General features: G+C 42.0%; 1 long non-coding RNA gene across 1 annotated transcript; it reads left to right on the forward strand.

Moving 5' to 3' along the window:
• Window positions 1-1,667: 1,667 nt before the first annotated feature.
• LOC144226776 (uncharacterized) lies at window positions 1,668-14,721 on the forward strand. Its single transcript, XR_013333734.1, has 3 exons — window positions 1,668-1,768; window positions 12,605-12,721; window positions 14,635-14,721. It is a non-coding gene; the product is annotated as an uncharacterized LOC144226776 (long non-coding RNA).
• The last annotated feature ends 11,687 nt before the right edge of the window (window positions 14,722-26,408 follow it).

The following is a 26,408-nucleotide window of genomic DNA, read 5'->3' on the forward strand; positions in this document are numbered from 1 at the left end:
CCATAAAAACAGATGAGGACGAAGAGCGTCGGGGAGCACAGAACAGGAGAGAACCTCATCCCCAGACCAGATCTCCTGGTCCTTCCATCATGGCCTCAATTTTGAGTCATCTTGTTGTTTCATCAAAGACTATCTTAGCCTCGGTCTCTACAAAATACAGCCTTTGGAATCTGTAGGTTGTTTATTGGAGAATGTGACTCCTGGGGCAATAGGGCAGGAGAGGTGGAGCAAACAGGGAAGGAGGGAGAAACAGTATAAGGATGTGAGACTGGGCCAGCCGTTGCTAAGGGCAACAGGTGCTCCATTGTTCCAGGAACCCCTGAAGAGCCGATGAGAGACACCCCCAAACTGTCATCAAGGGGATCACATGGGGAACGGTCATGAACTCACCCACGCTTCAGGGCTGTGCATGGATAAGCATGGGGCGGCTTCCTGTAGGTGTCCTTAACCTCAGCATCAGCAGCACCCAGGCCAAAAGTGAAAGGTTCACTGCACAGACTCAAGTGCATCTGCACAAGGTCCATCAAAGCCCACAGGAAACCAGTCAGCCCGGCAGTGGCTGGAGTAGGAGACGGGGCCAGGGGATGTGGACGTGGGGCACAGTCCCGACTTGGATCCTCTCTGATCTGCAGGTGACCCACCTCTCGAAAGTCCAGTCCTTCGAGAGCCCCAGTCAGGATCGTGGCTGGTTGCAGTCTTTGCAAGGACTTAATACACAAAGATGAGTAGAATAAGCTGCAGCTGGTCCTCAAGCCATTACTAATACTTAAGACTTTACCATATAGTTAGATCAGTGGTTTTCAAATCTTGCACATTAGAAACACTGGAGCTGCTTTTTAAGAGAATTTTTTTTCAGAGAGTACGTGCACAGGAGGGGCAAAGAGAGGAGGGAGAGACCGAGATGGAGGATCTAAAGCGGGCTCTGCACTGAGGGCAGAGAGCCCGATGTGGGGCCCAAACCCACACACCATGAGACTATGACTTGAGCTGAAGTCAGACGCTTAATGGAGTGAGCCACCCAGCTGCCCCACTGGAGCTGTTTTTTTAAAAACCCTGATGCCTAGACTATAACCCAGACAGTGAATCGGTAATTGTCTAAATTAGGAAATTAACATAGTGACTATAGTTAATGATACTGTATTGCATATTTGAAAGTTGCTAAAGAGAATAGATCTCAAAAGTTCTTGGCGCGCTTGGGTGGCTCAGTGGGTTAAGTGTCCACCTTCGGCTCAGGTCATGATCTCACAGTTTGTGGGTTCGAGCCCCATGTTGGGCTCTGTGCTGACAGCCCAGAGCCTGGAGCTGCTTCAGATTCTGTGTCTCTCTCTCTCTGCCCCTCCCCCACTCACGCTCTGTCTCTATCTCTCAAAGATAAAATAAACATTAAAATTTCTTTTAAAAAGTTCTCATCACAAGAAGAAAATTTTACAACTATGTGTCGTGATGGATGTTCACTAGATTTACTGTGGTGATCATTTTGTGACATACACAGATATCAAATGATTATGTTATGTACCTGAAACTGTATATGTCAATTATATCTCAGTTTTTAAAAAAACCACAGTCAGAAAAGAGAAAACTAACATCAATAACAACATTACTTAATCTGCAGGTGTTACTCAATTTCACCAGATGCCTTATACTGTTCTTTTTTCGTCCAGGATCCAATCCAGGGTCAAGTGCATGTGTTTGTCCGGTGTCCTTAGTCTCCTCCAATGTGCAGCATTTCCTCAGTCTTTCCTTATCATGATCTTGACGCTTTGACCTTGTGAGTAAATAACTTCTTTGGGAATGTAATTCCGGGAATACTGGCTAATTATTCTATGGAATGTTCCTCGATTAGGGTTTTTCTGATATCTCATGATTACACTGAGGTCATACATTTTTGGCAAGACTACCTTAGAAGGAATATTGCTTACATGTCTTGTGTATCACACCACAGTTATATGATGTCGATGTGTTTCATTAGTGGAGATGTTAACTTTGATCACTCGGTTAAGGTGATGTCTTCTAGGTTTCTCTACTGTAAATTTGTAATTTTCCCCCTCGCAATCCATATATTTCTTATGGGGAGAAATATCCTGTGGCTCCTTATACTTTGCCCACTGATTTCAACATCCATCGATGGTTCTTACCTACAACACTTACTTAACTGTGGTGTATGTCACATTCTTCATTCCTTTGACCCTCCTCAATTGGACTTAGGATCTGAGCAACTGCTGTGTGACTTGCCTTTGAATAACTACGAAGGTTTAACCGCCCTGGAGAAAGGCGCTGGTTTGAGGCTTGAATGAGGGAAATAAGGGAGAAGTAAGGGCGCCTGGGTGGCTCAGTTGGTTGAGCGTCCAAGTTTAGCTCAGGTCATGATCTCATAGCTCGTGAGTTCAAGCCTTGAGTTGGGCTTCATGCTGACAGCACAGAGTCTGCTTAGCATTTCCTATCTCCCTCTCCCTCCCTCTCTCTCTCTCTGTGTGTGTGTCTCAAAATAAATAAATAAACTTAAAAAAAAAACCCTTCAGAGTGAAATGTGTAGTCTGGAAGCACTTTGGGTATGAAACATAGCAGAGCAGTGTCTAATACAGTAACAAAACAAAACAAAAACAGGTTGGCAGGGGGTGCAGGATGGCCGGTGTGTGATATCTGTGTCAAAAAGCTTATTTATATAAACGTCCCAAGATGAAGATCAGAAGAGAAGAAAGACATAAGGGTACCAGCTGCAAAGACACAGAATGAGAGCAAAAGAGAGAAAACCGAGCTTGATACATCTGCTCAAACGAAAACAGAGAAGTCATTTCAGGTGATTAAAAAAAAAAAAAAAAGGTGGGGGTAGGCAGTGAGGAGAGAGACTCGGGAAGAAATGAAGAAATAAGAATTTCTCCAGGTCGCAGCTGGAGAGCCTGACAAAGGAGAATTAGTTAGAGGTGGAAAACCCCTGAACCAGGAAAAGGAGAAAGGTGGGGCCTGCAATGGCAATTCCCTGAAGGGGTCTAGAAAGAAAAGGGTCAAGGTCAGGGAAGGAATCGAAGAAGAACAAACTTCCCGTACAGGGTATCTTAGCCCTGAGTCTTTCAGCTACGATGACAACTCAGTTCAAGCTGCGTGAGGCAAAACCAGAGACTCTTCTGGCTCCCGTGCCTGGGAAGGTCAGGGGTGGCCAGCGCCCACGACTCCTTGCTCCAAGCCTTTATCTGTTTCTCCTCCGCAGCCCGGGCTCTCTCAGCTCTTCCTTCCGTGGGCCGGGCCGGACTGACGGCCAGCTCAGGCGGGCCCCCTGTGCAGGCGGAAGGATGGCCGCGTGCAGCTCAAGGCTTTCACTGAGCTTTTCAAGGCTTTTCAAAGGGAATGCCTATAAAAAGCTTTTGAGACATTTACAGCGGTGGAGACGGGCCAAACATTACTGCTCTCCTAGAAAAATCAGTGACTTAAGACGGCTTCAGAAAGCGAGCTTCAGAAGTCGGTGGGAGCCTTCGGGCCGGGGGGCAGGGAGCCTGGGAGGGTGGGAGCCGGCCGCCGGTCCCTGGTGCTGCCCCCACCCCGGCCACCCGTAGCTTAGAGCCCTGTTACTCTTGGCCGCGAGCGATGTGTCGCAAGAGAACTCAGATGTACACGTGCCCTCTCCCTCCACGATATTTCCACAGCTTTGAACTTGCACCCGATTTGCCCTTGTATTTGTCATCTGTAAATTTCTCTTGGTATTTCCTCTGTCTCCTCTCGGCCTGAGGCCTCTCCGACCTCCTTGGGGGCAGGGGCATTTTCTACGACGGCCCAGAGGAGCATTGGGACAGGCAAGCCGCCTTTGGCCAAGCTTCCAACTCTCTCGCGCTGTAGCAATCTGCCCCGAGAAAGACCTTTAAACTTTCATTCAGTGCTCTCTCTTCTGTACCCTTTGTCATTTTGAGTACAGATGTCAGGCTGAGGCTGAGCGTGAGCTGTCCCTTTCCTCACCGATTTCATTACAAATGACAACTGTCCTGTTGTAAGACATCTGGAAGCATTTCTCACACTCGAAGGGAACTGTGCTCAGCAACCCCTGAACATTCTACCGTATTCTCATCTCATTCCATGTGTTAAAGTTTCAACCTGCTATTTGCCCAAGCAGAGGTTGCTTCCGCATTGGTTGTTCTCCAATATCTTGTCTCCTCTTCCTCTGCAGTGATACTGCTGGAGGTTCACGGGAACGTTCAACACAGAGGCTGCACCGTTCAGCGGCCCTCCCGGCCCGGTGAGGCTAGGAGCCGACCACAGGGTGTGGTCGTAATGGAAGGGACACACCTGTCCCTCCTCCTGCTGCTGCTTGCGCTGTGGGTGTGGACATGACCGTGTGCTATATGGACCATGTCAGCAAGGGCAATATCCTAAATATCACGGAACAGTAAGACGGAAGAAACTTGGATCCCTGAATGGCGTCATGGAGTAAGACCTCCACACCATCTACTTCTTGACTGTAACATAAGAAACAAATTGCTACCGTGTTTATGTCACAGTTACTTTGGGTCTCTGATGAAAGCCACAGAACCTACATAACAATGAATACATGTGTTCTCTGTCCCTGAGCCTTTTAGGGCCAAATCACACTTGTTGTTTTGACCTTCTAAAAATAAATCTCTATTTTTCCCTGTCCTCGTGACCTTCCTGTAAACTTTCTCCAGGTACCTTCTGTTCTTCATTTTGAGTGACCACCTCCCCCCACCCAGACCTCTGAAAGTTATAAACTACAGTAAAAGGGTTAGCTTCTAAACTCTATACTCTATTCCTTTTTTTCTCCCTCCTTCCCATCCTTTCCCTTTCTTTCCTTTCCTCCCTCCTTCCGTCTTTCTCTCCTTTCTTTCCCTCTTTCTTGCCAACCTATAATAAACAGTTACTGGATATCAGGCACTGGGTTGGACACCGTAAGAGGATACTAAAGTACCAAGATACTAGTTCATTTCAATTTTTTTTAGATTTATTTATTTTGAGAGAGTACAAGAGGGACAGAGAGAGAGAGAGAGAGAGAGAGGATCCCAGGTAGGCTCCACAGTGTCAGTACAGAGCCCGTGATGCAGGGCTCAAATTCATGAACCATGAGATCATGACCTGAGCCAAAGTCAAGAGTTGGATGTTTAACCAGCTGAGCCACCCAGAGGCCTCTATACTAGTTCATTTCAGAGAAAAAGACTACTTACTAAAGAAAACACTGGGTATCACAAAGTCACCAAGGGGGCTGGGCAGCCAGGATTGTGGTTGTGTAGCCAGGAAAACCACCCTGAATCACCCTGCAGAACTGGTCTGGAGAGGTCACCCCTTGAGCAGCACCCAAACACTAGACACGTGCAGGGCTGAAGCCACTGGCCCGCTGCACCCGCGGCTGTCCCCAGCATCACAGCCTCCACTGCCTCCGGAGAGCCTTCCTCACCATCCCCTCCTCTGTGTCTCTGGTTCCCAGTTCAAGGTCTGGCGCAGGCGCATCTGAGGGTGGTTGGTGCCTGCATCACATGCCCAAGACTTGGCAGCAAGGGAAACTAAAATGGGAATCATCTCAAATTTTCAACTTGTTAAGTGCTATCAGGCTGCACATCACAGTAAAGCACAAAATGAAGAATGTCCCAACATAGGAAAGCGGTTCAGAAGCCGGGCCACCAAAACTAGTAGAAATATGCATGACATCTATCACGGAGGAACTGACTCTGGTCTCCCTATACCTATTGGTCTGTTATTTTTGAATGTATCGAGAATCTTGTGTTTTTCAGTTCTGTACCTTTTTAGGAGGCAAAACTCTGAAGAGAGAGATCCACCTCCTCCCTTGGAGAAAAATATAAAGGGTACTAGAAAGAAGTTACCTTTTTACCCTGCCTCTGGGCTGATAGAGATGAGCCTCGGTATGCTAGATACAATAAACATTTGTAGGGAATCTGAAAGAGCCCTTGCCTATGTTTGGGGGATTTTTCCCATTACATAGGTCTGAGTGGATGAGCCTGATCTTTAATTTTACCATTGCCGGAAGTTTGGGCTCACGCATGTAAACCAGTCTTGGCCAAGCAGATGTTCCTGCCTGAGACTTTAAGTCTGAAATGAGTGGAGCAAAGGAGCGGGAACGGCTAAGAATTCTTCTGTGCCCTAGGGGGTCCACAGGGCGCCCAGCACTGCGCGAGGACAGCAGATCTGTCCCAATCATGTGTCCTTTGGCTTGATCTGGGCTCTGAATCTCACCTGAGTTTTGAGCTGGGCCTTCTTGGAGATTTTGTGACTCACCCCAAGACCCTCTCAACAAATTGCTTTTTCTCTTAAATCAGTCAGAATTGCTCTTGCCTGCAATCAAGAATGCTAACCCACACACCCACTACATTTTTATTAGTATATTTTTTCTTTTACAACTGCTTCACTTTAATGAGATAGTCACATATAAACCACTAAAAACTCCTAGGTATTTTTCACCGTTGACTATCATAGTTACAAAGTTTTTCTTCATCTTTTTTCTGCCTAAAGGCTAAAACTAGAAGGAATCTCAGGGACTGTCTGGTCCACTTCCTCCACGGAAGGAAACTGAGACTCCAAGAGACTCTTTCTCATTTCAGTGGATGAGTCTCATTTCTGTGGACGGTCTCTGAGAACTTCTCCGACTAAATCAAAACCATTCCAAATTAAGGGCCTCTCTCTTCTCATGCTGAACATTTATTTTGGAGATATAATGAGCCACTTCTCTATTATACAAACCGCCAAAGGAAATAAGAATGCTGGGCTCAGAACCAATCCTGAGGAAATAGCTCCAGTCGTGTTGGTTAGCCAGCCCAGGTTCGGCACCTGTTTATCAATTTACTCAGTCAAAACCACATTTCGGAATTCGTTAATGAGCATGTTGAAGGGAAGCCTAAGGAGGCAGCTGCTGGGGAGCGGGAGGTAGCTTGCGCCTCCTTAACAAGCTGGTGCTAAAAATGTGAAAAGGGATCTTATGAACCAACGTTAAGAATCCCTGATGGGGAAAGGCAGCACTACCAGATACGGGAAACTGAGGCCCCTGCCTCCCACCCCCACAGACTTAGCATGGGCTGTGATAGGAGCTTCACATGACCTTTTATTGTGTTAAGTCACTGAGATTTTGGAGATACATTATTTAGCCTGCTCTTCTTAGTATAGTGCCTAATTGTAGAAGAATACATTTATACCTATCAAAGAAAGCCCAACAGAAGGAAAGACTTTGACAACGACAGAAAAGTTTAGCCCGGCTAATATAGAAAGGCAAGAGAGCCTCAGAAGACGGTAGCCTGTCTCCCGGGTGACCCCAGCCTGTTGCCTTGCTGCTCTGGAGCCCCCACCTTGCCCCGGCTCCACCATCTTCCCTGAGGCAGACTCTTGGGTTCCAGATCTCTTCCTTGAGGCTGACCCTTTACTTCCTCTAGGCCTCTTCCAGGTTCTCTGAGGGCCGGCTATTGCTCAGCATTGACCTCCGCTGCCTTCGAGGACTGGCCCTTGCTTCTCCTTGGCTCAGGTTCGTCTCCTTGGCTTCACCCCGTGCCTCACTCTTGGCTGTGGCCTTAGGGCTCCTGGCTTGGCTCCCGCCCAGCACCCAGAATGCTCCGTGTCCCACCTGGCCTGATGCTACAGTTACCCCAGTCACCCTTGGTTAGGTGACCTTTGGTTAGTCCAACCTATTTGAATTATTTTCCTTTTCCCATAATTTCTTCGAGTGGAATAAGTTAGAAGAATACCCATGTTTACACTCTTAGCTGTTCATGTTATCTATATTTTACAAAAGAAAAAAACCCACCCCTATATCTGAAGCACCTTACTATCTGTCACTCAACATGCTAAACATTTGTGTGTTTCATATTAATCATTGCCAAAATACTCTTTTGAGAGGAGGTATTGTAGCTGTATGTTTCTAGAAGAAAAATAAAATGAGGTTCTGTAAAATCAGCGTGTTGCTGAAGGTCCCACAGTTACTAAGAAGTAGGGCTGGAGATCTGAACTAGATTTAGTTCATCCCAAAGCCCATTCGTGCCCTTTCCACTCCACAGTGTTGACTCTGACCACCCAGTGCTCGGCTATGATGGCTCAAATAGGCATACAGAGTTCAAGGTGGGCCTCGGGAAACAGAAAGTACAAATGTATGGTCTCTTTCCTGGGCATCAGAATATTTCATAGTTCTCTCTGCAACATGAATAATAGAACAAACAAGTGCCCATTATTTGCCAGTGACGTTAAGGTGATTAGTTGAGCAGCAGCCAAAAATAATCATAGTAAAATTTAACAAGGACAAAACTTCTAAAGGTAAAATACAAATGCACACTTTAAAAATAAGCTTACTGGGGTGCCTGGATGGTTCAGTAGGTTAAGCACCCAATTTCAGCTTAGGTCATATCTCACAGTTTGTGAGTTCAAGCCCTGTGTTGGGTTCTGTGCTGAAAGCTCAGAGCCTGGAGCCTGCTTCAGATTCTGCATCTCCCTCTCTCTCTGCCTCTCCCCTGCTCACATTCTGTCTCTCTCTCTCTCTTGAAAATAATAAACATTAAAAAATAATAACATAAAATAAGCATACTTAAAAGTATTCTCAGATTCATTGTGATCCAGCAGAACAGCCCTAACATTATATCTTGATGTTGATGATAGTGTTGAATATAGTATTATTATTTTTTAAAGTATGACTCTAGGAGTTATTATCAAAAGCCTGACATGGAGAAACTATGATGTAATCTTTCTACTCTGTTCAATCTTGGTTGGAGCTTTACTGGATTAATGGCCAATTTGTGGAGCCACTCGTCACAAGTAATGTGTGAAGATCTTGGGTATATTCCAGGGGGCAAAGCAATGATTAGGTTTGGTAAACAGCCATATTAACAAAGCCCAGGTGACCAGATTTATGGGGAAGCAGAAGAGATTGGCGATTAGGATGAAACAATCACGAATTTTGGTCACTGTAGTAGTATTTTTCAAAGTGTGCCCCCGAGATATATGCATTAGCATCACCTGAAGTGCATGTAAAAAGTACAGATCTTGGGAAAATCCCAAACCTCTTAAACCAAATTTCTTTTGGAGGAGGGGGCGGCCCTCCACCAAGGCTATTCACCCTAAACTTGAGAATCTTTGTACCAGTGATTCTCGGTCTTGGCTGCAGGCTGAAGTCACCTGGAGACCCACCCCAGAGATTCTGATTAATTGGCATGTGTTGATCCCAGAGCATCAGACTTTTAACAGCACCTATAGGTGATTCTTAGGTGCTGCTGAAGTTGAGAACCTCCCTCTGTGCTAAGATATGAGGTATGAATGCCAGCAAGCAACTGCTCAATTTCCATTGAGTCTTTGAGCAATGGGCTTATGAAGTTTGTGGAACACTTTAATTAGATAATGCCTTAACATTCATTGTGACTCACCTTTCCAAGACAAATGCATTTTATTTTTGTAACAGTGATTTGCCTGCTCTGGTAACCAGGACCTGGGACTCGAAGTCAGTGTGAACAAAAGTTAGGATTTTCTCTGGCTTTGGGGTCTTCACTGTCCCTTTCATTCTGGTTTCTCTTGTAAGGTGTCTGTGAGCCATAACAAATAAAAATATGATAGAGTGCTTTTGAACAATGGTGTATATCAGAGAATGACCAGAGCCTCTTGGTGCTCACTGTGGTCTTCCTCTTCTCTGTGGTCATGCATCATCTTTGACTCCAAGTATTAAATCTTGTCATTAGAATTAAAGACAATGGTTGGAAGACTATTTGCAGATACACTTGATTAGGCCCCAGAGATCAGGTGCTTTTCCAGTTGGGGAAATGTCCTGTTAGTCATCAGGTACAGCAAGCAGCCATTTCATGGCAGAATAGGGGTGATTACTGCTACTGATATTAATGATTTGTGCCTTAGATTAAATTTCAGTCTATTCCCAGGATCTTTGCATTCTGGACCTTATCTGAGTGTGTAATGGCGTTAATTGGTCCCTGAAGGGATTTGACTGAATGTCTGACAGAGGCTCTTCACTTACACTCTTGAAATTATATTGTCAATAACTGACCTCTTTCTCTATACAACGTAATTTTGCACATTATCTTTCTTTTTAATTGTGGTAAAATACACATAAAGCAAAAGGTACTATCTCAACCATTTTTAAGTACATCGTTCAGTAGTGTTAAGTACACTCACGTTGTGCAAGTAATCTCCACTACTCTTTTCACCTTACAAAACTGAAACCATACCCATTAAAGAACTTCCCATTCTCCCCTCTCCCCAGCTGTGTACTGTCTTTTGAAGATGAGAGTCATCAATTTAGTCTACTCTTTGAAAAGTTTCCTAAAATTCCCTGGCCTATAGTTTGACTTGGTGTTAGCCATATTTGCCAATCCAATCTTATAAAACTAAACTGTTTCCTTTCTCCTTTAGAAGTCCAGGTATCACTGGACTAAGACATCATATACTCCAAAAGCAAGTGCATTCTGGTTTTTATTCCATTTTTTTTTAAGTAGGCTTCATGCCTAGCATGGAACCCAAAGTGGAGCCTGAACGCATGACCCTAAGATCAAGACCCGAGCTGAGATCAAAAGTCATCAAAAGTTGGACACCTAACTGACTGAGCCACCCAGGTGCTCCCATTCTGGTTTTTCTTTAAGTAAAATGTCTGTTCATTTAACAAAGAATAAAAGCGGAATACTATATATTTCATTCTCTTGAATGAAAATTTTAAATTCTGATAATACCTTCGTCAGAGAAACAGTTAACTCTCAAATGCTGGGGGGAAAACTGATCCAACAAATTATACGGTATCTATCAAAATTAAAAATGGGGGTGCCTGGGTGGTTCAGTCAGTTGAGCATCTGACTTCAGCTCAGGTCGTGATCTCACAGTTTGTGGGTTTGAGCCCCACATTGATTAGTCTTGGTGCTGACAGCTCAGAGCCTGGAGCCTGCTTAGGATTATGTGTCTCCCTCTCTTTCTGCCTCTCCCCTGCTGGCTCTCAAAAAAAAAAATTAAATGTTAAAAAATTTTAATAAAAATAAAAAATAAACAATGTAGACATCTCTTCACCACCTATTTAACTGTCTTTACATATATATTCACAAAAATAAAAAATAACCTAAATATTAATAGGGGACTGGTTAAATACTTATAGTACACTATATAATCAACAATTATACAACTGTTAATAAAGAATGTGATAGTTTTATGTGTGCTGATATGAGAAGATCTGAAAATATATTATTAAATGAAAAATTCAAGGTATATGGAAGGACATAAACATTTTGTGAAAAAAAATCGTAATTTTACATACACACACACACACACACACACACACACACACACACTACACACATATCTACTGGTGTCTGAAGACATATTCCTTTCCTGGAAGGGCAGCTTGGTGGAAACAGGCTGATGGTTACGGAGGGATATGGGTGGGGAGGAACATATCTGTGTTTCATTTACACATCTCAGTGCTATTTGAATTTTTAAAAACATGTGCTTGTATTACTTTAAAATTCTTTAGGGTGGTTCAGTCGGTTGAGCATCCAACTCTTGATCTTGTCTCAGGTCATGATCTCATGGTGAATCCAAGTCCCATATCAGGCTCTGCCTGGGTGGTTCAGGCAGTTAAGCTCTGACTTTGGCTCAGAGCATGATCTCACAGTCACTGAGTTCGAGCTCCATCATTGGGCTCTATGCTGACAGCTCAGAGCCTGGACCCTGCTTTGGATTCTGTGTGTGTGTGTGTGTGTGTGTGTGTGTCTATCTGTCTGTCCCTCCTCCGCTCACACTCTGCCTCTTTTGAAAATAAAATAAACATTTAAAACATAATTTAAAAAATTTTTAACTAAAAACTTGTCTTTAAATGTCAACAGTGTTATCTAGTCAATGGAATTACAGGCCATATAAATTTTACTTTTTGTCGTTTTCTAATTTTTTTATACTTATTTATTTTTGAGAAACAGAGAGAGACAGAGCACAAAAGGGGGAGGGGCAGAGAGAGAAGGGGACACAGAATCCAAAGCAGGCTCCAGGCTCTGAGTTGTCAGCACAGAGCCTGATGTGGGGCTTGAACTCACAAGCTGTGAGACCATGTCCTGAGCTGAAGTTGGACGCTTAATCGACTGAGCCACCCAGGCGGCCCACTCTTTATCATTTTCTATAAATATGAAGTACATTATAAAAATCTCTATTTGAAAGGCAAAATAAAATATAAAATTTTATTTCATGCCTTAGATACTTGGGCAAATAATTACTTGCATGACTACTTTAAGTCATATAGTCTCCTGGGGCTTATGTTTTTACAAAAAAGCCACCAAACCAAACCAAAGCAATCAAACAAAAGAACTTGCTTTAATATCTTTTCTGACATGAGAATAAATGACATTTACTGAAAGTCCCCTCAACTTTCTCCTTGGTGCTCTGAAAGTGGTCTTTGTAGAAGAAACTTTGTAGTTTTATGATTGCTTTAAGCCTTAGTGCAGGATTCATCATTTTCTATATAGATTTTGCTTAGACAGTTTCGCTCAAAGATTGTGTTATTGCATTGAATAAAATATAATATCTACACATCCCTCAGGGTCTAAGACACTTGAAGTTTCTGTCTGGTAATATGATTGCCTGTTTTGCTTCTTATAGTCCTGGGAGTTCAGCTTTGTTACAAGTGAAAATATTCTCCTTTCCTCAGGTCAAAGAGATATAGTCTTGATATCCATACCCTGACACTTAGTGCAATAGAACAAGACTGTCTTCCCACTTCTGAAAACAAGCTCAAGATTTCCATATATATCATACACCAAGTTAGGTAAGAAAATGTTTTCTTTTTTCTTTTGGGACAAGACATGTAATATTAATTTTCTGGTTATTAGACTTAATATAATATTTGTCTCTGTGCATGAATAAATACATTGTGCAGTTATACAAATCAATGCTATAAGTTAACAAAAAAGCTACATTGCTGTAAAATCAATTCTTAATCACTTTTTAGAAAGAAGATGTTTTTGTTTAATATGGATCACCTTGAATTTTTTTATTAAATGTTTATTTATTTCGGGCAGAGAGTGAGGGAGATACAGAATCTGAAGCATGGGGCTTGAACAACATGACTCTGAGATGAAGAGTCACATTATATTTATAGTTATATATTATATTTACTAACAGAAATTGATTTAAAAAAAATAGGTAAATGGTTATGTAATCTGTCAGCGCAGAGCCCCATGCAGGGCTCAAACTCACGAACCATGAAATCATGACCTGAGCAGAAGTCAGATGCTTAACCAACTGAGCCACCCAGGCGCCCCAAAATGGATCGCTTTGAAAGACAGTAAACATGGGGCGCCTGGGTGGCTTAGTCGGTTAAGTGTCCGACTTTCGCTTCGGTCATGATCTCGCGGTTCGTGGGTTCGAGCCCCGCGTCGGGCTCTGTGCTGACTGCCAGCTCAGAGCCTGGAGCCTGTTTCAGAGTCTGTGACTCCCTCTCTCTCTGACCCTCCCCTGCTCACGCTGTCTCTCTCTGTCTCTCCTAGAAGTAAATAAAAAACATTTAAAAAATTTTAAAAAAATGAAAAAGAAAAAGAAAGACAGTAAACAAAACCCAAACTCACTTTTAGTTACCAGAAAATTAGAGTTACAAAAAAAGTCCAGGCTGTATTATACAATTTTAAATGGCATTCCTGATTGAACTCACCCCTACTCTGTCCCAGTATAAAAATGTACTTATTTAGAATTGGGTAATACTCATTGGAAAATAAATTTCTGGCAAAAGTACAAACTATGTGTGGTTCCCATAGAATTAAACAAAAATAGAGCTTGTCCAAAATAACAATAAGAAACCCATGGGACTGACTAATAAAAGATGGCTGGCACAATTTGAATTCCATTGCGAGAGCTAAAGAGAACTTTAAAAATTGGTAACACAGTAGAATCATTTGTCATTCTTCATAACTATGGCAGCCATCTTGGACCAGTTCTGTTGACTGGGTCTTCAGTAAGAATTTAGGCTACTGACCACGCTGGAAAAAGCAAAGGTTGCTTCTGTATTTTGGGGTTTCAACAAACCAACAGTGGGCTATCCAGACACCACATCTGGTAGGCATTGTATTGATCACAGAAGGATCATACCTTAGATACAACTTCTTGTTTAATTTGTGGTAATGTTTCTAAAATGTCATTTCATGGATCTGTCATTTTCTTTGCTTTCTGATTCTAAAATAAGAATATAATCAGAATATATTGTTATTTAAGCTTTTTCACATCAAGATGAAAATTATCATGTCAAACGCCATGTGATTTCATTCATATGTGGAATTTAAGAAACAAAACAAATTAACACAGTAAAAAAGAAACAAAGCAAAAAACAGACTTTCAAATTAGAGAACAAACTGGTTACCAGAGGGAAGGAGGGGAGATGAGTGGAACAGGTGAGGGGGATTAAGAGTACACTTATTGATGAGCACTGAGTAATGTATAGAATTGTTGAATCACTATATTGTATACCTGAAACTAATTTAATACTACACATTAATTATAGTGGAGTTAAAAAAATAAAATAAAAAATTAAAAAACAAAGAAATTATTATATCAGATTTTTAGTTCACTTTGCATACTATAAATATAGTGTAATCCCAAACCCCTTTTAGTGTCATGTAACTTTTACTATATTCAGTAAAAGAAATTGATTTTAAAAAATAGCTAAACGAGTATGTAATCTTTTTTCAGGTAAACTCTACACCCAACATGGGGCTTGAATTCAGCTCATGACTCTGAGATGAAGAGTCACATGCTCTACCAACTGAGCCAGCCATGTGCCCCTCGAATTTTTATACTTCTGTAAGAATTTTTATATAATAAATTCAGTGATCCGGAAAAATCCTTTATTTAGAATATGTATCTTAGAAAATATAGTCATTTAAAATATAGTAAAGACTCTTGTGTGTCTATTTATTTTCTGGGAAGAGTTTCCTAAGAGATGTTACAAGGAAAAGGTTCCAGTAAGGAAAGCATGAAAGGCAAACCATTTGCATGTATGAAAGTGTTAGTTAGCCGGCTTGCCCTTGACAATGGCTGAATGGGATTATTCCCCAGGCCCCAATCCTTTCAAAAGAAAAGAAAAAAAAAAATCCCTGTAGTTTGTCATTACTAGATCAGGTGACAAGGTTCACACAAACCCCAGCAGACTAGGAAGGAATTCTCTACATGGACCTCAGACCTGCTGGTGTGAAGGGCTCCCCCCACCCCCCTCGTTGGTCTTGAATGGCCATGGACGTATCACAGAGTCATGGCTGCTATCAGGGAAACAGTCTCTCTAAAAGACTCAAAGTTGCTTGGACATCACTGTAAGATGTTTGTAGAATAGCACTGTTACCAAGGTGCATGGTGGCAGAGTAGAAAGAACATGGGTTCTGAACTCAAAATCTTGGTTCCACCTTCCTAACCATGTCATCTTGCACAAGTCATTTTATCTGTCTAAGCCTCACCTTCTGCATCTATAAAATTAGGAAAATAATTATTTCATAGATTTTTTTGGAGGGGAGTAAATGTGGTAACATGTTTTAGTGTGTCTGGGATGTAAAAGGCTCTTTAAGCAATTATTAGCTATTAATATTTGTCTTGTGTGACTGTTGGTATAATTTCCTTCCCTAATTGTTACACTTAAAATTTTTACTCCATCCGTGTCAATCCAATATTTTTATTCTTAAGTCTCCTATGGTGCTGAAATGTTCGTTAAGCAACTGTCTCCCCCACTGGGTTGGAAGGGCCTTGATGGCAGAGATCTGGTCAACTTTGTCTTTGTAGCCCTCCCTCTGGCCTGGCATTCCCAACACTAGTGGCTTTCAGCAGGCTGAACGTAGCTGAATATACTAGAGCCTAATTAGGCTTATTTGAACCTTTCCCATTTGAAATTACTAAATATATTCCAGTATTTCAAGAAGCCTAAGTTCACCTCCCAAAACGCTTATGAAATGTATTTCCACATACACGGTCAATGCCAAGACATACTGGCAACATCAAAGCACACAGCAACACCTTTCTGCTGCTTACGGCTGTTTATCAGGGCACTAGCTTGGTGCGTCTATATACTTGTTCTCATTTGAAGTCTTTCATGAAATATGCATTATCAGCTTCATTATATTATCAGCTTCATTATATATCGGTATTATCAGCTTCATTATATATCGGTGAAGAAGCTGACATAAATAAGATTAGTGAATACCTGGGGCGCCTGGGTGGCTTAGTCGGTTAAGCGTCCGACTTTCCGCTTAGGTCATGATCTCGCGGTTCGTGGGTTCGAGCCCCGCGTCGGGCTCTGTGCTGACTGCCAGCTCAGAGCCTGGAGCCTGTTTCAGTCTGTGACTCCCTCTCTCTCTGACCCTCCCCTGCTCACGCTGTCTCTCTCTCTCTCCCCTAGAAATAATAAAAAAAAAAAGATTAGTGAATACCTTAGTGAAAATCTGTTATTTAATCAAGAGTGACACTGGCACAGAACTATCATCTCCTATAATTCACCCCCTTTGAAATAGAACATTTACGTCTCAAGATTAGGCCCTGGTATACAGCTCAGGCCTAACTGGAGAGTTGCCTAACTGCTATGATGATTGCTATTGTCAGTATAATTTCCTTCCCTGGCTGGCAGTTATTTTTTCTTCTTTCTATTCCAAAAATGTGTGTCGATATGCTGCCAATGGCACTTGTCATAGACCATATTCCATCAAAAGCAATATGACTCCTAATTTTTCAATATGAAGTACCCAAAGCGTCCTTTACAGAGTAGAGTTGGTATTGTTACAAAGATTAGGTGTCCATGATTGGTAGATTTTTCAGAGAAACAGAGAAAAGGCTGGGCAGCTTGTGCCACGGTTTTGGGAGGGCCCCCTCTGACATTAGTTCACGAGCTTAACAAGGGCGCAGAGTAAGACAAATAAGTCCGTGACATACAGGGAGGGAATATTACTAATTAAGAGAGTCTTGTGTTTTCTGGATAAGAGGACGAAGGGCAGTTTCATATTTAATGTTGCTCTGGTATTTCTTACCATGATCTATTGCGACTGTGCAATAAAAATTTCTCTTCGTTTTCTTTCTAAACATCATCCTGAGACAAGACAGCGACCTTCTCAGCAACTGGCTTCTATTCTGGGTTTGACGCCTCGACCCACCAAAATGGGCTTCAGCGTGGAAACCTGTATAACTTTGTGAAGCCGCTTGAGACCCAACTCATGAGGCAGGCAGTGCCAGACAGGAGAAGAGGAAGTGCCTCCTCCACTCGGCCATTTCCCCTGACACACACATAGATAAGGAAGATTTCTGAAGGGCTGTAAAGGGGACATCTCCGCCGGCTTGCCTTGCCAAAGGCAGAGAGACAACGAGATGGGGTAGACGATGTTCTCCTTGCCCCACCACACCCCTTCCCACTAGGCTAGCTGAGGCCTGAAATTCTATCAACAGAGTTTCACCCTTGGTTCTCTCTCTTTTTTTTTTTTTTTTAATATTTTTTATTTATTTCTAGGAGAGAGAGAGAGACAGCGTGAGTGGGGAAGGGTCAGAGAGAGAGGGAGTCACAGACTGAAACAGGCTCCAGGCTCCGAGCTGGCAGTCAGCACAGAGCCCGATGCGGGGCTCGAACCCACGAACCGCGAGATCATGACCTGAGCGAAAGTCGGACGCTTAACCGACTAAGCCACCGAGGCGCCCCTCACCCTTAGTTCTCTAATGAGGGCACTACTGAGAAAGAACACATCAAACCTTTGTTCATTTTCTCTTTCTGCCTCTTTGGAGAAAGGAGTTGACCAAATTATTTCTGGAAAGCAGTGTAATAGAGAATAGGGCTGTTGAGTAAGGAGAAAAGAGAAGAAGGAAAAATCTCTAGCTGGCTTCTCTTGGGCCATGCAGAAGTGCTAGGTCCCTTTGTCCTGGGAACATCCTCACCATCAGTGGAACAGGAAAGAATCTCAGACCTAGGCCTTTAAAAGAATTAGTGTATTAGCTAGACTTGGAGACTAAATGTCATTTTCTTCAAGTCCTCCACAACTAAGTTGTCTTTTGCTCAAGATTCTGATATAATGACTCATATCCTACAGTCTTTGAAAAGACTTCCCTATGAAATATTTGAAATTCTGAGGGTGGTCGTTGTATCTAAAACAGGAGTGCAAGCCTTCTTGCCAGAAACGCTGTAAAGCAGCACGGGTTCATCTTCCAGAGCAGTGCTCAACTCTTCTAGAGACGCTAAGTGCTGACAAATTCTTCAGCACTGCTATTTTTCTCCCTCGCTGGTGGATCAAAGGCTTCAAGGTCCAAGATCTTGGGCTGCCTTACTTCCTCCTGTCTTTATCAGGGCGACCGCAGCAGCAGCTGTGGTGGTGGTAGCTTGGAGAGCCCTCCCTATCTCTGCTCCTCTTTCCCAAATTCTAAATTTGAATGTGGTCACCCTCATCGTTTCAGAGACATCCATGGGAATATTATAGCTCAGGCTGTTGCTTTGCTATAATGAAAAACTGTACTTTAAGTGCTGTAATAATTCCACAGTGTTTGAAATCATCAGTCAGATGTGTGAGAAACTTCACAACAATGAAGGTGAAACCTGCTTTAAAAAATATCTCTATCAACTGTATTACTATGTATGCATATATATGACATATAAAACATTTATACTGTATGGTATACTTAAAAGTTGCTAAAGAGTAGACCTTAAACATTCTTACCACACACACACACACATACACACACACACACACACACACACCTCAGTCGGGTGGGTGGGGGAATGGATGAGGTGGTCAACAGGTACAAAGTTCCAATTGTAAGATAAGTAAGTACAGACAAAGAAATTATACTATAGTTGTAGAGTGGCTATAGTCAACCCTGCTGTATGGTATATTTGAAAGTTGCTAAGAAAGGAGATCCTAAAAGTTCTCATCACAAGGCAAAAGAAATTTTTTGCAATGATATGAAGAGATGTTAATTAAACTTATTGTGGTGATCATTTCACAATATATGTGTGCTGAGTCATTAGACTGTCCATCTTTAAACTTACACAGCTGGTAGCGCCTGGGTGCCTCAGTCGGTTAAGCGTCTGACTTCGGCTCAGGTCATGATCTCACAGCTCAGGTTCAAGCCCCGCAAGGGCCTCTGTGCTGACAGCTCAGAGCCTGGAGCCTCCTTTTGATTCTCTCTCCCTCTCTCTCTCTCTCTCTCTCTTTCCTTCCTCTTCTCCCACTTGTGATCTCTCACTCTCAAAAATAAATAAAACATAAAAAATTAAAAAAAAAATAAATTTATACAGCTGTATATCAGTTATACCTCAATAAAACTAGAGGGAAATAAAGGTAACTATGTGAGGTGATGGATATGTTAACCCACTTTATTATAGTAATCATTTTGCAATTCATACATTCATCAAATCATCATGTCATACACCTTAAACATATAACGATATATGTCTATTTTATCTTAAAAAAAAAACTGGAAAAAAATTCATGGCTTTTTATAAACTGTCATGAGTGAAAACAATAATAATGATAATCCGGTTGATGCTTGGATAGTGGTCTATGTGAGATGATTTTTGCTAAAATATTTTGGCCAATACTTATATATAAGCTAAGCTGACATGGTTCCCAGGAAGCTGGAGCTTTTGTCGAGTGCTCAGCCGTGAGCCTAAGAACATAACTACATTTTCCGTGGAACCCAAAAACTGGATGATTCTACGTAGCCTAGTAGCTTCATATCAACACAGTAGACACAGCAGCTGGAGAAGCTTCTGCAACCCCAGAGCGGGGTTCCTCAGGGCTCCTTCTTTCAAGGTCCCCCACCCAGATTCCTATTGAGTCCTCTCCCTCAGTCGCTCAGTTTATCCTATCCTGGTTCTCTAGAAATAAAGTCTCTTTATTTCCAGCTATCTGAGGACACTCTAAGTGCTTTGCAGACACACTCTTACGCAACCTGCAACACCTCTAATAGACCCGTGAGAAACAGTTCCATTATCGCAGCAAAGAAAATTTGGTGTGCAGAGTCTAAAATATTTGCGTACAAGGAGCTGATGAAGCTGCAGTAACAAGGAATCAAAGCCTAATCCATTCAGATATGATTACCTCATTTCTTTAGATGCCAAGAGTTTTTGGTGTGCCATTGTGGTGGAAGTATGCAGAAATGTTACTTAGCAAATGGAAAAAAGTGCTTTATCCTTTCTGATAAAATTCAGCAAGTGTGTGACTGTCACAATTAGAATCAGTTGTCTTTTCCAAATTTAGGTGACCTTTTTTAAGTGCAGCAATTGAAATCTAATTAAACACAAAGAAGTTAAGATTTCACTCAAGAACCAATTTCTAAATTCAAAAATTCATTCCGTGCCAAGGTTTTTCTCACTTTACACTGAAAATTAGTTAATAGAGGATTTTTAAAACACTGGGCGTGCACGCTGGAGTATATGCTATATTTTCACAATGACTATATGCCATGATGTTATCAGCTACGTTTAGACGCCAAAGACGTAGAAAAGCCTTGAAAAATAAAGTTGTTGGTAATGAAGGCTGCAATCAATTTTGTGTGACAGAACAAGTGACTATTTAGGGAGATAAAAATATTCAGTACCAGACCATACCTTTCTTTTGTGGCTTTAGGGAAGGCGGGGGGTGTCTACGAAGGGCTGTTTAGCCAATATTAAATTAATAACTTCAGGAACTCCACAGAGAGGATTAGCGTAACAAGATCTGGGAAGGATCCCACAAGTTTTTTTTCCCTTGACCTGCTAGAAGCAAATCAAAGAACCCCTGGTATGTCCTTAGTCACCACAGTTCCTCACACTAGGCTGGTTATTCAGTGTAATAGGCTGGTTTAAGAGTAATAATAACAATTCTTGCACCTTTTTAAAAAAATTATTATTAAGCATGCTTCATGCCCTACACAGGGGCCCAATGCAGGCCTTTGAACTCGGGATCCTGAGATCAAGATCCTGAGATCAAGCCCTAAGCTGAGATCAAGAGTCGGACATTCAACGACTGAGCCACCCAGGCACCCTGACAATTCTTGCACTTACAACATTTCCAAAACAATTTCCTATGTTTTCTCACTTTGTCCTCACCCAGCCCATTATCTCCATTTGTCAAATGCAGACGCAACTCAGGCTCTCTGAAATCTGGGCTGCAACCCCTGTTCAACAACAGGAGATGCTACACTGAGATACAACCCAGAATTGGGGGCAGATCAGAGGAAAACCTCTGGGCCCCACCGCACATCTGGCCCTCACAGCAACGCCAAATCAGTGAGTGGTTCTCCCCAGGGCTGGACAATCCATTTGACCTCGGTGGGGATAAAGGACAAAGGGTTCTGTGCCATCCTGCCCCTTGAATCTCATCTTCCCAAGCTGAGTCACTGTGTCAATTCAAACAGAACTCCTGCTGTTGTAACTGGATCAGTTACAGTACATAGAACCCATTAACGAGGTCTGCCAGGGGAAACCTACATTCTGGCTTTAAAATGTCCAATAGGGATGGATTAGTTCTACCCTTGACCTAAGCTAAAACAAGACACATGAGTTCATTTTATAGATCAAAGAATGCCAAGATAACTACGCAATGGGTTTCAGAGAACTAGATCTCCACTTTGAAAGGGAGCCAGAATTCATATCTTACCCTCCTGAAAAAATGGCTCTTTACCAAAACCACAAAAATTCCTAGTTTGGGGTTGCCACGGTGGAATGTGAAACCTACATAACCTATTAGAAATACCTATTGCTTTAGTAACCACGTTACTTTGGATAACTACATATCTCCCAAATGCCCCAGAGAGAACAGTTTTCCTATTTTATGAACAGGTGTAGATTTCTACCTGTCACTGTAGCAGTTTGCACATTATAATTCCAGAATAGTTTGAAATACTGTTATTACCACCATATTTTTACAAAAAGGAAACCGAAGCATAAAAAGGCTGTCCAGCACTTACAGTCAGTGGTTCCCAAAGTGTAGGCAGAGAGAGGATCACAGGGAGCCCAGAGATCTTGCAGAGCCTTGGCCAGGCCCTTCCTTTTCCAACCACATATCTGTGCGAGGCAGGATTTTCTCCATAGATGAACTTCAACGAAAATAACGCATGGCAATGGTGTCAATGCAGAAGCAGACTGTTGAATCCAAATGCCTTTTGTCAGGCTAGATATTTAAAGAGATTTGCAAAATGTAAAACAATACCATTCTTCTCACTGGCTTTTGCTTTGAAAAATAACAGTTATCTGTCATAAAATGAGTATTTATGTTAATGTTATAGGTTTCTAGCATTACTTTAAAATAAAATATGAAAGTATTTTTTAAATTTCTCAGTTTTAATTTTTAATATGGTAAATAGCAATAGATATAACTCACATAACCAAAAGCTCTTCGAGGCCCTCAATGAATTTTTAAAGGAATTTTGATACTAAAAAGTTTATCCTTTCATCTGGGTGAAAGAATAAAACCTTTGTGAAAAAAGCAAGTCAAATCATATTATCAAAAGAGAATGATAAGGATAAATTTGAAATTAAAATGAAGATCACTATTGTAGTTCACCATTGTAGAATTAAGAAAAAATACATTTTCAATAAAATTAAGAGAGAAAATCATGTTTTAGGCAAAAGATCCACATGCAAGGACCAAAGAATATGGAAAAATAAAAATTTGACAGAGTTTCACAGAAATGTGTTTTTGAAGGGGTGTTTGGATGTATTTGCCCTGTGGGCTAATAGCAAACACCACTGGGAAGGAAGAGCCTGTTGTCAGCAATGGAAGCATAATGGATGGGTCGAAATATTTGTAGGGCTAAATTTGTCAGCTAAATTAATATGAGATCTCAGGCTGCATACGAATCAATTTAAATTAAAAGACAAGTCAGGATACAACCTAAATGTTGACCTATTGTGAATTGTGATACATCTTTATAGTGTATTTCCAGGCAATTATGTTCTGAAAAGAATATTTAATAACTTGGAAACATGTTCACAAATATAAGAAGCAGACCACCAAAGAATATTTGGAAAAATATAAGTATAAAAAAAGGCAGGAAGGCTACAAACGAAAATGTTAATGGTTATCTCTGAATGAGGACGAGTGATTATTATTACATTTTTTTTGCATTTTATTGTACATTTAAAATTTCCCCCAAATAATAATAACACTAATAATATTACAACATATTTGGTTTCTGTAGAGTATAGCCATCATTCTTGTTTGCCTCACGCAGCCCCAAGCTGGAGCCCTCTCTCCCCGGATAAGCCACACCCACTGACTCCTCCCAGGTTTTAATAAATAGCCCCAGGAAGTCAGTCTCTTCCTTCCCCTTGCTGGGGCCACGGGAGGACTCCGTTCTGCTTTTGAATTCAGCAGCTCCAGCCTGTGCTAACTGATTTGATTCTGGGAGTTTAGAATTTGGTAGTTGGGAGCAGAGTGAACTCTCCCTGAAATAATGAATGCAAATTAATGTGAAAGTATATCCCCAGGATTTCCTGTAAGAATCTTTTATTACGGTGACAGGAGTTTTTACAAGGACTTATCATAAATAATTTATTGCCTCCGGTGGCAGGCTAGGTACCTTACGTGACCGTTACTATGGGAACATCAATGTCCATATACAGTTTAATTCTATTCCCAGAAGCTGAAATGCAAGTCGGCATTATCTTAATGTCACAGACGTGAGAACTTAGGCATTCAGAAGCTGGGCAGCTGGCCTAGGTCCAACGAGATGAAGCAGAGGAAGAGGAGCAGGAACTAGACGGTGAACACCCAGCCCAGGACACTGCGCCTGGAGCTGGACGCTTCCACGTCACGTGCCCTGTGAGCTGGCCTTGGCATGGGCTCTTCTATACGAGGGCTGGCACCAGGGCAGCCTACAAAGGCTTCAGGTGGGCACCGCCAGTCTCGTTACCTGGAAGTATTTTATAGGAGGAAGAAGAAGGTGCCACCCCCAGTCTCTGAGTTACCCTTTGAGGTGAACGTCAACAGACAAAGGCACTAATAGTGCACTAGCCAGTGACCCGCACTTTGCCCAGGCAGGGGAGGCCAGGTCAAGCAGGAAGGGAAGGGAAGATATGTGAGCACGAAAGAGAAAGTGCTAAGAAACATCTAGACAAGTATAAGGAAGGCTGTTCCCTTTTAAACAAATGATGTGCAGGCAGGAATTGCCGGGCATATTTAGACGGTATGGCAAAGAGATTTTTTTCAGTTGTCAACTGCTGGAGTGACAACAGAGTAATTTTTCTCCTTCCTTCCTCATTGTCACAGGGGAATGATGACCCTTCCCCAGGTCATCTTCTTATCCTCTGTTTTTTAGTACAGGGAAAAAACATTGAAAAACCCCAGAAAAGCTGTATAGGGAAGATCCCCATTTTCTGTGGAGGACATAGTCTAAGAAAACAAAGTGATAATCAAATGACTTAACAAAAGAGAATTACAGGAAAACCTTGGGTTGCAAGTAGCTTGTTCCATGAGTGTTCTGCAAGAGGAGCAAGCATTTCTAATAAATTTTAACTTGAAAAACACAAGATGTCTTGCAATCCAAGTCGTACATGATGCTAAATGTCACATGATCGGAAATGAGCCAATGGTTCTTGAAATTTTCTTTGCTGTACGAGTGCTTTGGGTTAAAGCATGTTTCTGGAATAAATGATGCTTGCAAACCAAGGTTTTACTGTACTTTCTTGCAAAATTGATATAAAAATCTATGTTTTTACTACCCATCGCTTTTTACCCTTTAGTACTGTTTAACAATCAGGGGGCCATGGGCGGCTCGGTTGGTTAAGCATCCAGCTTCAGCTCAGGTCATGATCTCATGGTTGTGCGGACAGTTCGGAGCCTGGAGCTGCTTCCGATTCTGTGTCTTCCTCTCTCTGCCCCTCTCCCAACTGTGCTCCTCTCTCTCTCAAAAATAAATAAATATTGTAAAACATACTGCTTAACAACCATAATAAATAATACTTAATAATGCTTTATATGATAACAACTTATTAATAAAAAATACTCTAGTAATTATACCATGAAACTTTTTATTCTGGTCTTGATGAAAGAATCATAAGGTCACTCTAAACCAAGAGTCAGCAAATATTTTGTTTGAAGGACCAGATGGCAAACATTTTAGGCTTCGCAGCCTATTCAGGATCTCTTTAAAAATGTAAAAATCATTCTTAGCACAGCCGTACAAAACGATAATTTGCTGCCCCCATCCTAAGCTATTGCGGCAAACATAATGGCCATGAAGGGCAAAGGGCAGAGCGGACAGGCCATCCATATCTACTTCCGTCGTTTTCACAGACTTAGTTTGTCTTGTTCCCACTACAATGGGCACCAGCCCCTCAAACAGTGCGTAGCGATCATTAGGCCTAAATATGTGATTGCTGATTCAGTAAATGCTAGCTGGGCTCTGACAGCTGGAGAGAAGTTGCAATTTGTTGAAACTCTGCCATTTGGTATTGATTCTTTCCTACTGGAATCTTAGTGTTGTGAATCCACAGTAACAGGCCTTTGCTCTCTCCTGGCCAACAAGAGTATTATCCATAATGAAATGACTAAATATTATGACTTATAATATACTATGTCCTACACGCATGAGGACCTCAATGGAAAACGGTATGGAGAGGGAGTTACACAACACAGGCCTCTCTTACATACGTATCACCCTGGACGGAGGAAACCCGTATTTCCTGGTGGGGTGGAAGGAAACTAACAGTTCCTGAGCCAATTTCATGCTAATATGTTTCACACATTATTTAATATAATCCACATATGTCATTACACGGTAGAGAATATTACATCTTATGGGTAGAGAACAGAGGTTCCACGGGGCTTGAATAACTTGCTCAAGTTCCAAAAAGAAATACGCTACAAATCAGGATTCAACTCCAAGTCTGTCTGTTCCCCAATTTCAGGCTCCTTCTATTATACCTGCCTATTGTAGCAGCTGTACTGTTTCTAGCTCTACCAACAATTTGCCCTATGACCTTTGAAATGATCAGTTCGCCTCATTCATTAAACACAAATGGAGTTGAAAGGGTTCACGAATGTTACGGAACACTGCACACAGCACTACCATGTACTCACGAAACATTTGCTGAATTGGAATTCTGTTGGACGCCTGAATTGGCTGCCACCCAGGAGTAAGGAGAGAAGAGTATGTGGAGGAAATGCCTGATTGATCACCCCTGAGACGGGGAGGGACAAAAAGTATGACACGCAATGCGGTGATTGTGTAGACGGGGGATGTAAGCTAGCCAAAGCAGGGTGCAAAGCAGGATTCAGAGGATAGAACTTGGGTTTCTAGGAGAACTAACGTAAACATTGCACCGATGTTCAAAGGATTTTTGTTTTTGCTTTTGTTAGCAACAGACCCTTTCTTCAGAAACCTTATTTTGAAGCCCAGTATAGAAAACAAATATAAAGCTATTCTTAGCCCCGCTTTCTGGTTTCCATGGTGTCCCCCAAGGAACTTTTACAGAACCCCTCAGGCCAGCTCAGGGCAAGGTTTGAAACTTCTTGTTCTTATAGCTG

The sequence above is a fragment of the Crocuta crocuta genome, unplaced genomic scaffold (genome assembly GCF_008692635.1).
Source record: "Crocuta crocuta isolate KB4526 unplaced genomic scaffold, BGI_CrCroc_1.0 scaffold103, whole genome shotgun sequence".
NCBI classification, from domain to species: Eukaryota; Metazoa; Chordata; class Mammalia; order Carnivora; family Hyaenidae; genus Crocuta; species Crocuta crocuta.